Genomic DNA, 15395 nt, shown 5'->3' on the forward strand with positions numbered 1-15395 from the left:
TTCATACTGAGGAGATGAAAGCACTTTACTCTTGAGAATACTGGAAATTCCTGGGCAAACATTACGGTTACTAGACACTGGCCAAACAGTTCTTGTACTAATAGTGGCAGTCAGGGTTCCATTGCTAAGGAAGACTCTCAAAACCCAGAATGGCTTTTCAACCAGAATCTACATCAAGTTAGCTCAGTTTAACAGCCTTATAATACCAAAGTCATGGGTTCAGATTCCCCATACTGGTCAGCTGCCAAAAAACAAAACAAACAACAACAAAAAAAACCCCAGAACCTATAAGTACAAAACCAGAATTAATAAGTATAGGAGTTAAAGATTGAACCTGTTTTTGGTTTTGATTTGGGTTTTTTTTTTTTTTTAGTTTTTAATTTAAATATATTCATTTGAAAATTTACTTGAAAGCTAAATTGAAATTATAAAAAGATTATTTCTGAAGTCAGGAAAAAGATGTTCCTGGTGATTCACCAAGAATACCACTCAACCTTTCTTTTTGCTTTTCTAAATTGTTCCCTTGACAAGATCAGTGTATTAGATCATTTCTGTTGCTTATAACAAAATACACAGAACTGGGTATTTTATAAAGAAAACGAAATTTGTCGCTTACGGTTTCAGAGGCTCTATGGTTTTTCTGGTCCGAGGCCATCCTTCAGCTCTCCCAGGCTGGCATTGCACGCTGGTATCTCTGAAGATCTGGGGTCTCCATGGTGATCCCACTCTCACGGCTCTCCTAAGCATGTCGCTGAGGGGGTTTCTCTTCTGCAACTCTGACCCCATGTTTCTGCTGGGCATTGCTCTAGCGAAGGCTCTAAGCAGTAATTCCACCCCTGTGACAGATCTCTTCCTGGGCTCCCAAGCTTTTCTGTACATCCTTTGAAATAGGGGACAGAGCCTTCACAGCTCTGGCATTCTGTGAGCCTGCAAACTTACCACCACGTGGGTGCTGCCAAGGCTTCCAGCTTGTATCTTTCAAAGCTGCAGGTGCAGCCACACCTGGGGCCAAGTTAGCCATGACTGGAGCAACCAAAGCACCCAGGTTTCTGGTGCTGGAAGCAGCTTCCCAGGGTGGCCCTGTGCAGCCAGCTCATGGAGAGTGCCTCAGGCCTGTTCCCTGAGACCATTCTGTCTCCCTAGGCCTCCAGGCCTGTAATAGAAGAGGTAGCTCCTGAAATACCTTCAAGGTCTTTTTTTCATTCTCTTGATAATCCCTTTCTTCTGTATTCATCTCCTTAGCAAAGGGCCCTTGGACTACACCCTTTCTTTTGGGACCAGTCTGAAAGTTTTCCAATTTTTTGCACTATGCTTTCTTTTGAATTATAAATTCTGGCTTTACCTCGTGTCTTTTCTGCCATAACTCAGCATAGGCTGTTGCAAGTAGCCATGCAGCTTCCTTAATGCTTTGCTGCTTAGAAATTTCTTCCACAAAACACTCTGGGTCAGTACCTTGAAGTTTCACATTCCATAAAGCTTTGGGGCATAAACAAAATGCAGCCAAGTTCCTTGCAAGTTCATAGCCAGGGGGATCTTTGACCTCGTTTCCAATAAACTCCTTCTTATTTCTGTATGAGACATCCTTAGAATGGTCTTTACAGTCCGTTTTTCCATAAACATTCTGGTTACCACCATTTAACCAGTCTCTAAAACATTCCAAACTTTCGTGGTTTTCTTGTCTTCTAAACTTGCACCAGTATCTAGGATTTTTCTAGCCTGCTCCTCCAAATTCTTCCAGCCTCTCCTCAACACCCAATTCCAAAGCTACCACATTCTCAAGTGTCTTTTATAAGCAATATCCCAACTCTCCGGTACCAATTTTTCTGTATTACTCCATTTCTGTTGTGTATAACAAAATACACAGAATTGGGTATTTTATAAGAAAAATAAAATTTGTTGCTTACAGTTTCAGAGGCTGGGAAGCCCAAAGTCCAGGGAACACATCTGGTAAGGGTCTTCTTGGTGTGGCTTTACAGCAATGCAGGGGTCTCACGTGGCAGAAAATGTCAGAGCAGAGAGAGGCAGAGATTCTCACACGCTCTCCTTTTAAAGCCCTCAGATTCATGCCCATGACCACCATTATTAATCCATTCACTACAACATGGTCCTACAATCTAATCACCTCTTCAAAGCCCCACCTTTCAATTACTATAATAGGATATTTTCCGCCCTCTTAACAGTTTCACAGTGGGGATGAAGCCTCCAACACATTAAACTTTGGGAGCACACAATTCAATCCATAATAGAGAATATCTTTTCCACTTTTTCTTGAAAGTGACTACCTTCTTGCTTAAGTAGAAAAAACTCAACATCCTATTTAGTCTGTTTTCTTTTATTTATTTGTTTATTTTATTGTAGTAAAACATATATATAACATTAGCTTTGCCATTTTAAGCATTTTAAAACATACAATTATGTAGAATTAATCACATCCACGTGCTGTGTGAACACCCCCTCTATCCATTTCCAAAAGTTTTCATCAGAGAGCACGGCCAGGGTCCTAGGCAGGAGCTGAGCGCAGCACCCCCCACCCATAAGCAGGCAAGAAGCACTCCGAAAACACCACTTCCATGTGGGTGGCCAGCCACAGCCACCGCCAAAGCTGCTGCAAAAGCGGCTGGACACCACAGCGGTAGGCACAGCTGCTGTGCAGGCGGCCTGCCAGACACTCAACTGCAGTGACACAAGGAGGGTCACCAGCAGAGAACGGAAAAAGAAGAGGACGTGTCTCTCCTCCAAGCCCACTCCAACTTAATAGAAGAGGCAACTGCTCTCCCATGCTCCTGCTTTAATTCTGATTTTAGTAATTTCTGTCTTCTCTCCTTTTTTCTTGCCAGGTACAAGATAATCAACATGGAGACTCAGGAATGCCGGAAGATGAAAAGAGCTGCATGGTTGAAATTGCCACATGAAGTGCCACTCACCAAATACCTCATGGGCATGTGATGTGAGCCAGTAGAACTTTATCGTATTAAGTCATGAAGGTTATTTGTTACATTATCAAGCTTATTCTGACCAATGCATTGCTTACTTGAACATGTTATCTTTTAAACGTATTAGTTATGTGGCTCTTATGGAGTGCCCTGCTCAGATCTCCGTGAAGAGCTCCTGCAGCAGGAAGCGTAGTTAACTGACAGCCCCAGCTCCCAACCCCTCAGCTCTCCCGTGCTGTTCACAGCAAGCCACGCATCCCCTGCACTGCTCCCAGCCAGTGACTGAGCACACGATAGGTGCTAGAGCCTGGAAATTTCTACTCAGAGTGAAGTGGGATACCTACAACCTTCGTTCAAGGACTCCGCAACAGAATAACTGGAACTTTCTCAGAAGTGCACTGACACGTGACGTGCTTCTTATCCAATCCTTCTTTCCTTCTCTCCGTTTCCTGGCGTCGGACCTGCAACTCCGTCTGAAGGCTTTTGCCAAACTCCTGCTTCCCTTCTTTATCTTTCACATGAGTTTTGTCCAGTAAATTTCTTACGTATATTAGCCCATCTTCACATCCTCTTCCTATAACATCCAAACCAGTGTAGGTTATTTCAAATTTTTCACTCCTATGTAGTATGGTGATGAAAATATTCATGCATATTTTTCTGAACTTCAGATTAAATTCTTAGAAGAGATTCTTCAGTAGGCAATATGAACATTTTTAGAACTCTTGGCACATATTGCCAAATAGTGTTCTAAATTGTTACAATTTACTCTAATAGCAATAAAAAATGAAAGTGCTTATATTGCCACATCCTCCACAGAATTAAATATTGCAGATTTAAAAGCTTTTTGCTAATCAGAAGGGCAAAAGCATCATTCATAGATGTTTTATTGTGCACTTTTTTGAGCCTAATGAACTTGAACATAATTCTCGGTATTTATATATTAATTGTATTTCATCTTTTGTGAAAATTCTATTGTTATCTTTTGCCCAAATACCACTCGTAGGTACTACCTTTTGTTTGTTTGTTTGTGAAATGTATTTTTATTCACTAAAATCCCTAGTTCTTCTTTAATTTCCCTTAGAAAAAAAATTAAAACTAATTTTAAACAGGACTGGAATAAACAGAAAGTGTTTCCTTAGAAGTACATCAGTGTTACATGTGGCTAATGATAAAATATGAGCTGTTTTAAATAACATGTTTCCAATGTGTTATGTTTTTTTTGTTTTATTTTGTATTTTTACCAGATTGTCAACATTTAGTCTTTGGCAACCTTTAAATGTTAACAATCAAGTGTGTACAGAATTACCTACCATGGAAAAAAACAGAAACTTCTGCTAAAGATACTTAAGACAATGTCATCATTCTTATCAAATAAATTTTGTCTCCTTTTTTCAAACATTAAAAAAAAACTTTGTCATCATCTTAAACACAAACTCTGTACCCATTAAGCAATAACTTCTCATTATTCCTTCCCCTAGTTTCTGTCAAATTTAGTTTATTTTCTTGATAAGGGAGACAGACAATGAAATAGATCAAATTTATACACTGTTCAATTTATAGTAATTGTGACAAAAATCTCCAAAAATATATAGAGAATAATATTTTGTATATATTTTAATGTCGAATCACTTCGTTTGTATGAAACAAAAGAAAGAAATGTGTATAATACAAGTATAGGTTTAAGAAAAACATCGCTTTACGAATACATTCCTGAGTATTTTGTAATTTAGAAATGGAATATATCAGATTAGACACAATGGTTTTGCTGTGCCAAGGTCAAAGTACCTTCATATTTAAGTAGAGAAGAGTTTACAGGGAAGTGAGAATAGAGACTGCATTAGTCCATTTTTGTGCTTATAACAAAGTACACTGAACTGGGTGTTTTACAAAGAAAATGAAGTTTATTTGCTTACAGTTTCTGAGGCTGGGAAGTCCAAAGTCCATCTGGTGGTGGTGACAGTGACTCAGGAGTCTCACATTGCAAGATGGTGGAAGCAGAGAGAGAGAAAGACAGACTCTCCTTTTCTTTTAAAGCCCTCAGTACAATGCCCCTGACCACCACTTTGAATCCATTCACTACTGCAGGGTCCTACAGTCCAATCACCTCTTCAAGGCTCCACCTTTCAATTACCATAATAGGATTTCCCACCACCTTAACAGGCACAGTGGGGGCTAAGTTTCTAACACATAAAACTCAGGGGACACAATACAACCTTCAGTGAGTTTTGGGGGGAAATAATTCAATCCACTACAGAGACCTAAATTATAACGTTAAATAATTTTTTGGTGAGCCTTAGGGAAAAGATCAGAATCTTTCTAGGTTAGTAACTGCATATTCTTAGGCTGAGCTAAACTTGTGAAACTTTCATGAAAGAGAACGATTCTAAGTACATTTCTAATAAACAAAATGATGAACAAACTGGGAACTGAATATTTAACTAATATTAGCATAAAAGCAAGCAAACTTTTCTCACTTCAAAAGCCACCTTTTCAGTAGCTTTTTACATATAACAAATAGCATGTGGAATAAAAATGAATTTTGCCTACTTATTAAAGGACGAAAAATAAAGGTTGGATATACTACCACTTGAAAGAATTCAAAATTCAAAGAATTCAGAGATTCAATAAAAAAAAAATGACAATGCTGATGAGTCTACACAGTGTATTGCAGGAAAAAGATACAATATAGCCAACCATATAGTATTAAACCAAGGATATGCATCCCAGCCAAAAAGGATCCCGAGACACCAGGAACAATCTACAGTTCCCTTCCCTTTCTAAGGGCTGCATGAATGTGCTCTCTCTTTTAGATCAGGCAACACCAACATAAACACAGAACACCTGAGAATCAGGAAGTCCAAAAGAGATTCTTGGCGGGGGTTTCTTATGCCATGAGCGTCACTTTGACATATCCTTGCAACATTGCCAGCTCCAATAGCAGAACCCTCTGGGGGTCTCACAAGACCGAGTATAAATTTTCGCTCTCACTACTATCAAATAAACAATGCTGTCAAGCTGGTACAAACTTCCTCAGCACTCCTTGGAGCCATGGTTACAAAGCAATACTATTAATCAATATGTTTCAGTCTACGAACAGGAGTTGGTATCCTGTGGGTACCTTTTTAAGTCAGCAAAATAGCTCAGACTTATTCCTGCTGGAAAAACCCCTCACAGCACAGTTCTTGAATAACTTTCATGCATGGTTACAGCACCAAATTCATTGGGATTTGCACTGATTTGTGAGACCATGGTGTGCACCTAAAACCATTTTAGACTCATAGAAATCTTGTATGTGATTCACAGACTTTTAGCCAGGGGTTCTCAAAAATGAGATTATCAGAAAGCCCAAATCTGCAAACTATTATTTTTTCCTCTATATGAGCTTTGTGAGCCACCCTCACTGATTTTTGTCTCTAGGAAGGAAAATTTTTATGTCTCTGCAACTTAAAAGTGTGAATTCCAATTTATCTAAATGTTGACCAATTTGCCAACTTCATCATTCAGGTGAACCAGTGTAATTTCTGCCAAATTGTATTTGGTAAAAAATTCTTTGGGCCAAGTTAACTGAAGATATGTAAACAGAGGCACAAAAAGCAGGTTCCCTTGCTGAAGCATACAGAAGTAGGAGGGGCAGGTACAGAAATTGAAAGTGAAGATCCGCAAGACTGACCTCACTTTAGGTACCAACTAGAAGCTCAGGTGAGTTTCCAGGCCACCTGCATTTCTGACCAACTGCTTAAAAATTCAGCAGTTCTCACTATCTTCTTAGGTTCAATAATTTGCTAGAATGACTCAAAGAACTCAGGAATGTATTTTTGACTACAGTTTAATTATAAAGGATACAAATCAGGACCAGCTTAATGAAGAGACACTTAGGTCAAGGTCTAGAGCGTCCCATATGCAGAGTTTCCATGTTTGTAGGATGCATCACCCTAAGGACACATCAATGTGTATTTTTATTGGGGTTTCACTACATAGACATGATTCATTGAAATGTTGGCCACATAATTGAATAAATCTCCAGCCTCCCTCTCTTCTGCAGAGGCTGGGCTCATATCATGAGTTTCAAATTCTCAACCTGCTAACCACATGACTGGTCTTTCTGGCATGGCCAGCTCCCGTCCTGAGTCATCTCATTAGCATAAACTCAGGATTGGTTCAAAGGACTCACAATGAATAACAGATACTCCTATTACTTGGGAAATTGTAAGGATTTAGAAGTTACCTCCCGGGAACAAAGATTATCCAAATTATTTATTATACAGCACAAGCTCACATGATTGTTGGTAGGACTCAGTTCCTTGCAGGCTGTTGGACTGAGTGTCTTGGTTCCATGATGGCTGGAGTCCACCGTCAGTTTCTTGCCATGTGGGCTTCTCCAACATAGTAGCTCACTTCATCAAAGCATGCAATCCAAGAAAGCAATAAAAAGAGTCAGCTATCAGGATGGAAGTTACAATCTTATATAACGTAATCACTAAAGTGGCATCCCGTCTTCTTTGCCATATTCTGTAGGTTAGAAGCAAATCACCAAAATCAAGCACAGAGGATTCTCAAGGGACGTGAATACCAGGAGTGAGGATCATTGGAAGTCCTTTTAGAGTCTGTTTACCACAGCAAATTCTCGTTCAATCCTCTCATTCCCAACACACAAGCTTATATGAGGTTATGGGGCAGTTTTATGGAGAGAAGGGAGTAGAAACAGAAGATGGGCAGTCAAGGAAGGCCTTGAACACATATCAAGAAGGAAATAGGGAACGGTATTTCCTTATTTGGAACCTGTTTGGAAAAATATTTGAGACTTTCTAATGAAATCAAGCATTCACCAGTCCTTTGACCCAGCTATTCCACTCTTAGGTATAAATCCAAGACAAAAATGGTCTATGTGGATGCACATAGAAAGACATACCTAAGAATGTTCATGGAAGCTTTAGCCATAAAAGCCCTGGAAAAACCAAAAACCACTGGAAACAACCCAAATGTCCATCAATGGGAGAATGGATAAACAAATGATGGTATAATCATATGATGGAATAATACTTAACCATAAAAGAGAACAAAATACATGCAACACCATGGATATAAGTCTCAGAAGCAACATGTAGAGTGAAAGAAACCAGACACAAACGAGTACACATGGTAAATAATTGTCCCTCAGTATCCATGGGGAATGGTTCCAGGACCTCCTGTGAATACTGAAATTCATGGCTGCTCAAGTGTCTGACATAAAACGGCATAGTATTTGCATGAAACCAATGGACATCCTTCTGTAACTTTTAATCATTTCTAGATTATTTATAATACCTAATACAATGTAAATGCAACGTAAGTACTTGTTATACTGTCTTGTTTAGGGAATAGTGACAAGAAAAGTAAGTCTGTATGTGTTCAGTACAGGAGCAATTTTTTTTCCGAATATTTTTGACTCACGGTTGAATTCATGAACGCGAAAGCCACGGCCGTGGAAAACTGACTGTAATTATACAGTTCAAGAACAGGCAAAACTCATCCATAGTGATAAAATTTTTTAAAGTGTGTTATCTCAAGAAAAGCGGAAATTGACTAAAGAGGGTCACAAAGGAACTTTTTGGAGTGCTGGAAATATTTTATATTTTTATATGGACGGTGGTTACACCGAGGAAGATTAGGTAGGTAGACAGATGTAGAGATGTATAATGTCACTGAGTTGTGTACTTAAGACTTGTGAATTTTCCTGTATGTAAATAATACCTCTCTTTTTAAAAATAAATTTTTAGGGAAAGAATACAAGTTATCATTTTGAGGAGATTTTAGGAAAGGAGTCTTCATTTGCCTAATCCCCAAGTTACCTTTGTTCCATCCCCTGTTGCCTTGTCAGAAGTTCTTTCTTCCTGGGCTCCAGATCTTCTGGCTACACCTTCAGGGCTGAGTACATACAGGCTTCCAGAGGCTATTTCTTTTCTTTTCTTTTTTTTTTTTTTCAAAAGATGACCGGTAAGGGGATCTCAACCCTTGGCTTGGTGTTGTCAGCACCACGCTCAGCCAGTGAGCAAACCGCCATCCCTATATAGGATCCGAACCCATGGCCTTGGTGTTATCAGCACCGCACTCTACCGAGTGAGCCACGGGCCGGCCTGAGGCTGTTTCATCTGGCTGGAAGAGCCCTCATTTAAGGCTCTGGTGTCCAGCTCAGTCACTCCATGGGTTTCTCAGCTCCCGAGGCCTGAGATTCTTCATCGTGGAGGTAAACAAGGAAAAGTATCAGGTCCAGTAAAGAATATTTGATTGAGAAGATTTAACGGTCATAACAATGTGGTAGACACCTTTCTTAGATCGCTCCCACAAGCCTCCTGCTATTCAAGTCCCCTTCATTGATTGTCAGCTGGACCTAATGACTTTTTTCTAATGAACAGAAAAACAGCAAAAGAGAAGGGATGTCATGTCCAAGACTAGGTGATAAAAGACTGACTTCTGTCTTGCTCCTACTTCTCTATGTTCATCTTGCTCGCTCACTCTGATGAAACCAACTGCCACGCTATGAGCTGTCCTGTGGAGGGACCCACATGGCAAGGTACTGAGGGTGGTCTCCAGCCAACAGCCCTCAAGGAACTGAATGCTGCCAAGAACCACCTGAGTGAGTGTGAAAGCAAATCCTCCTGTAGTAGAGGCTTAAAATGACTGCAGTCCTGGCCAACATTGATTCCTGACCCACAGACACTTTGAGATAATAAATGTTGTGGCTTTATGCCACTAAGTTTTGGGATCATTTGTTATGCAGTGATAGATAATTTACACAAACAGCTATCAAGATAAGTGTTAATATGAAATACTGAAAATAGACAAATCCAGAGAGACAGAAAGCAGATTTGTGATTGCCATGGGTTGAGGGGGAGGGAGAAATGGGGACTGACTGCTTTAAAAGCGTGGGGTTTTCTTTTGGGATAACGAAAACGTTCTGGAATTAGATAATGGTGATTGTTGCACAACATTGTGAATGTACTAAATGTCACTGAATTGTACATGTTAAAATGATGAATTTTATGTTATGTAAATTTTACCACCAATTTTTTTAAAAGTTGTGAAGAAAAAAAGTGTTAATATTAATAACTGCTACAGATAATTTATGTGGGACAAACCATTTGGTATATATTGTGGTAAGTGCTTTACAGAGGGATCTTACCATATTTTTACAATAGTGCCAAGAAGTAGGGTACATTATCCCCATTGTACAGATGAAGAAGTAGAGCTCAGGGTGGGAAAATCACTTGCCCGAGGTCACACAGATAGTTATAATAAGAATAGCCACAAGGCACTGAATGCTTATGCCATGCCTGGAATCCTACTGATCATTTTGTGGCTGTTAGCTCATTAAGCCATCCCATTAATCCTTCCCATTAATGGGAAGGAGGTGTTCTTCCAATTTTACAGCTGGGGAAATGTCCTTAAAAAGAAGTCATGGTGGGCCGACCGCGTGGCGCACCCACCCCGCAGGTTCGGATCCTATATAGGGCTGGCCGGTGCACTCACTGGCTGACCGCGGTGCGGGCAATGCCATGCCAAGGGTTGCAATCCCCTTGCCGGTCACGAAAAAAGACCAAAAAAAAAAAAAAAAAAAAAAAAAGAAGTCATGGCTGAAGGTCCCCTCACCCCAAAAAAATCATAGAAGAGTTTAGATCAGGTAGTTCTGAAATGTATAGGAAGGACTGAAGGTAGATGAAAGCAGAGGCCCAAACCATTAGCAAAACTAGAGGGGCAGTGATGGAATGAAAAAGAGGCTGATGCAAAATTGCCAGAATGGAAACTCATCAAGGCAGGTGAGCAACTCTCCATAGCTTTATTATCTATTTATTTAATTATTTATCCACTTTGACATTATATTTATTTATTTATTTTTAAATTTTATTTTATTTTGTCAATGTACAATGTGGTTGATTATTGTGGCCCATTATCGAAACCTCCCTCCCTCCTCCCTCTCCCCCTCCCTCCCAACAATGTCCTTTCTGTTCACTTGTTGTATCAACTTCGAGGAATTGTAATTGTGCCTTCTTCCCTCGCCCCCCTCCACCCGGTTGTTTGTGTATTTATTCATTTATCTTTAGCTCCCACAAATAAGTGAGAACATGTGATATTTCTCTTTCTGTGCCTGATTTGTTTCATTTAATATAATTCTCTCTAGGTCCATCCATGTCATTGCAAATGGCAGTATTTCATTCTATTTTATAGCAGAGTAGTATTCCATTGTGTAGATGTACCACATTTTCCGTATCCACTCATCTGATGATGGATATTTGGGCTGGTTCCAACTCTTGGCTATTGTAAAGAGTGCTGCGATGAACATTGGGGAACAGGTATACCTTCGACTTGATGATTTCCATTCCTCTGGGTATATTCCCAGCATTGGGATAGCTGGGTCATATGGCAGATCTATCTGCAATTGTTTGAGGAACCTCCATACCATTTTCCATAGAGGCTGCACCATTTTGCAGTCCCACCAACAATGTATGAGAGTTCCTTTTTCTCCGCAACCTCGCCAGCATTTATCATTCACAGTCTTTCGGATATTAGCCATCCTAACTGGGGTGAGATGGTATCTCAGTGTAGTTTTGATTTGCATTTCCCAAATGCTGAGTGATGTTGAGCATTTTTTCATGTGTCTTTTGGCCATTTGTATATTTTCCTTTGAGAAATGCCTATTTAGCTCTTTTGCCCATTTTTTAATTGGGTTACTTGTTTTTTTGTTGTAAAGTTGTTTGAATTCCTTCTATATTCTGGATATTAATCCTTTGTCAGATGTATATTTTGCAAATATTTTCTCCCACTCTGTTGGTTGTCTTTTAACCCTGTTAATTGTTTCTTTTGCTGTGCAGGAGTTTTTTAATTTGATATAATCCCATTTGTTTATTTTTCCTTTGGTTGTCCGTGTTTTGGGGTAGTATTCATGAAGTCTGTGTCCAGTCCTACTTCCTGAAGTGTTTCTCCTATGTTTTCTTTAAGAAGTTTTATTGTTTCAGGGTGTATATTTAACTCTTTAATCCATTTCGAGTTGATTTTAGGATATTGGCCTGTAGTTTTCTTTTTTTGTTGTATCTTTACCTGGTTTTGGTATCAGGGTGATGTTTGCTTGATAGAATGAGTTTGGGAGAATGGCCTCTGTTTCAGTCTTTTGGAATAGTTTGTAAAGAATTGGTGTCAATTCCTCTTTGAATGTTTGGTAGACTTCTGTGAAACCATCTGGTCCTGGGCTTTTCTTTGCTGGGAGCCTTCTGATAACAGCTTCAATCTCCTTTATTGTTATTGGTCTTTTCAGATTTTCTACATCTTCTTGGCTCAGCTTCAGTAATTTGTGTGTGTCCAGAAATTTATCCATTTCCTCCAGATTTTCAAATTTGTTGGCGTATAGTTGTTTATAGTAGTCTCAAATGATTCCTTATATTTCGGAGGTATCAGTTGTAATATCACCTTTTTCATTTCTAATTTTTTCTTATTTGGGTCTTCTCTCTCTTTTTTTTAGTTAGTCATGCTAAGGATTTGTCGATTTTATTTATCTTTTCAAAAAACCAACTTTTTGATTCATTGATCTTTTGTATCATTTTGGGGGTTTCAATTTCATTAAGTTCTGCCCTGATCTTAATGATTTCTTTCCGTCTGCTAACTTTGGGCTTGGAATGTCCTTGTTTTTCTGGTTCTTTAAAGTGAAGTATTAGGTTGTTCACTTGCTATCTTTCTATTCTTCTGAAGTAAGCATTTAATGTGATAAACTTCCCCCTTAGTACTGCTTTTTCAGTATCCCAGGGTTTTGGTATGATGTATTATTTTTTTCATTAGTTTCAATAAAATTTTTGCTTTCCTGTTTGATTTCTTCTTGGACCCAAATGTCATTAAGTAGAATGCTGTTTAATTTCCATATGTTTGCATAGTTTCCAGAATTTCATTTGTTATTGATCTTTAATTTTAATCCATTGTGATCTGAAAAAATACATGGGATAATTCCAATTTTTTTAATTTGTTGAGACTTGATTTGTGACCTAACATGTGATCTATCCTGGAGAATGATCCATGTGCTGATGAGAAGAATGAATATTCTGACGTTGTTGGATGGAATGTTCTGTAGATTTCTGCCAAGTCCAATTGGCCTAGAGTGTTGTTTAGATCTTGCATTTCTCTACTGATTCTTTGCCTAGATGATCTGTCCAATATTGAGAGTGGGGTGTTCAGGTCCCCTGCTATTATGGTATTAGCATCTATTTCCTTCTTTAGGTCTAATAGAATTTGCATTATAAATCTGGTTGCTCTGACATTGGGTGCATATATATTTATGATTGTTATGTCTTCTAGATGGATGAATCTTTTTACCATTATGTAGTGTCCCTCATTATCTCTTTTTATGGTTTTTGGTTTAAAGTCTATTTTATCAGATATTAGAAGAACTACTGCAGCTCATTTTTCATTTCTGTTTGCATGCTAAATCTTTTTCCATCCTTTCACTCGTAGTCTATGTGAGTCTTTATAGGTGAGGTGGGTCTCTTGAAGGCAGCATATAGTTGGGTCCTCCTTTTTAATCCAGTCATCCAGTCTGTGTCTTTTGATTGGGGAACTTAATCCTTTTACATTAAGAGTTGTTAGTGAAAAGTGTTGAATTATTCCTAGCATTTTATTGATTTTTGTTTGGATGTCTTAAGTGTCTTTTGTTCTTTCCTTTCTGATTTACTGTTTGTCTTCTGTATTTGTTGGTTTCTTGGGTTGTAGATAAACTTTTTTTTTTCTCTTCATTGTTGCCGTTTTTATTGTACTAGTGGGTTTTGATTTTTCTTGCATTCTTGTGGCAGTGGCAGTTATTTTTCAGATACCACACCCAGTACTCACTTGAGAATTTCTTGTAAGGGTGGTCATGTGGTACTGAATTCCCACAGTTTTTGTTTGTCTGAGAAATATACTATTTGCCCTTAATTTCAGTAGGATAGCCTTGCAGGGAAGAGTATTCTTGGCTGGCAATCTCTGTCTTTTAGTATTTTGAAAACATCATCCCATTCCTTTCTGGCTTTTAGGGTTTGTGATGAAAAGTCTGATGTTAGACTGATTGGGGCTCCCTTATAGGTGATTTGATGCTTCTCTCTTGCAGCTTTTAATATTCTCTCTTTGTCTTTGAATTTTGCCAACTTGACTACAACATGTCTTGGAGAAGACCTTTTTGGGTTGAATACGTTTGGGAATCTTTGAACTTCCTGAATCTGAAGATCTGTGTCTTTTCCTATACCTTGGAAGTTTTCTGCCACTAATTTGTTGAATTTGTTTTCAATGCAATCTCCTTTTTCCTCCCCTTCTGGAATACCCATGACTCGGATATTTGAGCACTTAAGGTTGTCTGATATCTCTCTTAGATTTTCTTCAATGTTTTTGATTATTTTTTCTTTTCTTTTCTTTCTTTTTTTTTTTCTGTCTGCCTGTGTTATTTCAAACAGCCCGTCTTCAAGGTCAGAAGTTCTCTCTTCTGCTTCTGCAAGCCTGCTGGTTAAACTCTCTGTTGTGTTTTTTATTTCGTTGAATGAATTCTTCAGCTCGGCAAGCTCTGCTACATTCTTTTTCCAGGGCATTGATTTCCTTGTACATTTCTTCTTTCAGGTCCTGTATACTTTTTCTCATTTCATCGTGTTTTCTAGTTGAGTTTTCTTGCATCTCATTCAGTTTCCTTAGAATTATCACTCGAAATTCCTTGTCAGACATTTCAAGGGCTTCTTGTTCTATAGGATCTAGAGCTTGAGAGTTATTACCCTTTTGCGGTGTATTTTGCTGATTTTTCATATTTCTGGTATCTTTCCTTTGGTGTTTAGTCATTGTGGCAATGGATTTTACGGTCCACTGGTTCGATATTATTGTCTGGCTAGGATCCTGCCAGGGCTTCCAATTTGGCATGGCTGCCTCAGTGTCTGCTCAGTCACCCACTGGCACCTTAGGCACGTGGTTGCCATGGGTCTCGGGCCTCTCAGGGGAGGCGCCTCTCTGGTTGGCATGCACTTGGCCAGGCTGAGGATGAGGTCTGCCAGTGGTGAGAACTTCCTGCTAGGTCACACGCTGGTGCCACGGGGCACGTGGTCTATACGGGACTGGAGCCTCTCTTGGGGGATGCCTCTCTGGTTGACGTGCACTCAGCCAGGCTGGGGATGGGGTCTGGGGGCAGTGAGGCCTACCTGCTCAGTTACGAGCTGGCGCTGTGAAGCACTTGGTCTCCACAGATCCTGGGCCTCTCCTGGGAGGGACCTCTCTGGTTGGCGCACACTTGGCCAGGCTGGGGATGGAGTCCAGTGGTGGGGAGGCCTACCTGCTCAGTCGCACACTGGCACCTCAGGGCACGTGGTCTCCACAGGACTCAGACCTCTCTGGTGGTACGCCTCTCTGGTTGGCGCACACTCAGCCAGGCTTATGTCAATTTTTAAAAAATCAATAAATTTGAAAATAAAAAAAAACTTTACTGAGGTATCAGTTACA

The sequence above is a fragment of the Cynocephalus volans genome, chromosome 3, assembly GCF_027409185.1.
Source record: "Cynocephalus volans isolate mCynVol1 chromosome 3, mCynVol1.pri, whole genome shotgun sequence".
In the NCBI taxonomy this organism is placed as follows: Eukaryota; Metazoa; Chordata; class Mammalia; order Dermoptera; family Cynocephalidae; genus Cynocephalus; species Cynocephalus volans.